Source organism: Lemur catta, chromosome 16 (assembly GCF_020740605.2).
Source record: "Lemur catta isolate mLemCat1 chromosome 16, mLemCat1.pri, whole genome shotgun sequence".
Classification (NCBI taxonomy): domain Eukaryota; kingdom Metazoa; phylum Chordata; class Mammalia; order Primates; family Lemuridae; genus Lemur; species Lemur catta.
The window spans coordinates 51,111,868-51,114,555 of NC_059143.1; the positions used below are offsets into that span (position 1 = coordinate 51,111,868).

At 38.4% G+C, this 2,688-nt stretch overlaps 1 non-coding gene across 1 annotated transcript; it reads right to left on the reverse strand.

The window, feature by feature from the left end:
• Window positions 1-1,586: 1,586 nt before the first annotated feature.
• Window positions 1,587-1,690, reverse strand: LOC123621994. The gene has a single exon (XR_006729370.1). It is a non-coding gene; the product is annotated as a small nucleolar RNA U13 (small nucleolar RNA).
• Between the last annotated feature and the right edge of the window lie 998 nt (window positions 1,691-2,688).

A 2,688-nucleotide genomic window follows, 5' to 3' on the forward strand; every position in this document is an offset into this window, starting at 1 on the left:
TTGGGGAAGGCCCAATAATGCTTATTGGCAATAAATATTGAAGAAAATCAAAATATTTTACTCCAAAATATACTTTTGACATATTTTGAGATGGCTGTCAGAGAGCCAGCAAATAGAAGTAGCCCTGAAAAGCTGTCTTTTGTGGGAGAAATTTTTATCTGTAGAGAATTTGCACTGATGCAGCCAGCCCTTTCCTTGTTTGGTTCTAGGAAAGATTAACTAAGAGTCTGACACCGTAAGTTGAAAGAGACATTTACCATCTTTTCTCCCTGAGGGCTGCTACCTGTGAGGTTTCATCTCCTTAATAAGACCACCTTTGCTAGCCAGGCCTCCTCTTCTCTGCCTTCCATAACCTTTCTTGACACCATAACCTGTTTTGCCAAGATCCAAACCCCCATTCTTTCTGTAACCTCAAGAGGGTGTGTAAGCTTCTGAACCCCATTGAGGGTGGGTGGGTAATCACTCTGTGGTTCTCCCATATGCATGTTAATAAATTTTGTATGCCTTTTCTCTTATTAATCTATCTTTTGTGAGTTGGTCTTTCCATGAACCTTCAGAGGGCAAAGGGGAAGTTTTTCCCTTGCCCCGCTACAATGTTGGGTGCTGTAGTACACGTATGAAAATTGTATTTCTGCATGCAGTGGGAATTAGACTGCATCATACTTGTTTATCTTCTATTTTCAACTTTGCCTATTTCTTGAGAAAGGGTATTGCCCACTTTGTTATTTTACAGCCTCACCCTACCCCAATTATGATTTAATGCAATGGTTTGCGTAGAGCAATATATTGTTTCCCAAACTTTTGTCAGGACTGGAATCACCTAAGGCAGCCATACCCAACCTTTTCGGCACCAGGGACCGTTTTCATGGAAGACAATGTTTCCACGGACTGGGGAGGGGGAGATGGTTTCAGGATGATTCAAGCACATTACATTTATTGTGTATACTTTATTACTATTATTATTACATTGTAATATATAATGAAATAATTATACAACTCACCATTGGTTGGGGACCCCTGACCTAAGGCAAATGTAAAGTACAGATTTCTAGTTGGGAGATACATGGTGTAGTGATTAAAAACTCTGATCTGGTCTCAGAGTGTTTGGATTCAACTCTCTGCTCTGTTACTTATTAGTTGGGTGAACTTGGATAAACTATTAAATATCTCTGTAACTCAATCGCCTCATTTTAAGATGGATAAAATGCCTTTATATCATTGCTATCAGGGCTAAATGGGTTGCATGTGAAGAATTCTTAAAATTATGTTGAACTCAAGGCAAACATTCTTCACAACTGTTAGGTTGTATTAGGCATGCATTGAATCATAATGAACCAATGTCATAACATCAGAGAAACATTCCAAGGCCCTGGCATCTCTATTCCCTTACTTTAAATTGCTTTTCTTCATAGATAGTTCACTTGACATAGTATTTATTTGTTTAATATTTTATATCTCTCTCACCCTCGCTATAAGAGATTTTAAAAAGGTGCTGATTTTTTTCCCACTATTATATTCCTAGCACTTAGAATACTGGCTAAACAAGCACACCTAAAAGATTTCTCATTCATTTTTTTTTTTTTCCACATCAGACAGGTAATGTGCCAACATCCTAACAAGGTTTGAGGGAGGCACATTTCATACATGTACATGAAAACCCAGTCATCACACTTATGAACTATAAAAGGATCTCATTTTAGTTTAATAAATTAAAAAATATATTGTTAAATAAAGAATAGTTTTCATACTAGCTCAAATAAAAACAAAAAATGAGAAAAAAAGTTGTCCCTTAAAATGTAATAAAGTTTGACTCACAAAGCCTTATGCTCCCTTCAGTTTGGCTATAATTTAGACTATCTTCTTTCTGCCTCTAGACTCCTGACTGCCCTCTCACCAATGCTTATAGAATCCAGATAGCCTAACCACAATGGCCCCACCACTCAACTTTTTTTATTTACTTTAGAAAAGTTGTAATTTCTCTACTCCTTTGAGATGGAAATCTTTTTTAAAGGCTCTTTCAGCTTCACACCTGTAATCCTAATAACACTTTGGAAGCCCAACCTGAAGGATTGCTTGGGGTGAGAGGTTCAAGGCCAGCCTGGGCAACATAGTGAGACCTTGTCTCTACAAATAATAATAAAAAAATTAGCCAGATGTGGTGGCTGTACCCGTAGTCCCAGCTACTCAAAGGCTGAGCCAGGAGGATGGCTTGATACCAGCAGTTTGAGGCTGCAGGGAGCTATGATTGCGCCACTGTACTCTAGCCCAGTCAACAGAACAAGACTCTGATTTGTCTCTAAAAAAAAAAAATTAAAAAAATCTTCCAAGTTTTAAAACACAAGGCTCTCTTTTTCAAGGACCTGGGAGCCCTCCCTTTGAAATGTAATCATGGAGGACAGAGCACCCCTTTTATCCTTCTCTTTGGGAAGGAAGGACCCACACTTCTTGGGGGCCTTGCTCCAAGTGGTAAAACTATAGAAATACTTCTGCCCTGAATATAGAGAAAATTTACTATTCCATTGGGTAAGTCCAGGGAATAAACACAGATAGACTAAGACTCCCCCACCTATTTCTTAAACTTCTCCAGCCCTTTGTTTTCATGGAATTTAATTCAGGCTGAGTTCTGGCCTCTCTTTGCTATTGAATAAAGTTCCCTTTGCCTGTTAAACTTTCTCCGGCATAATTTTT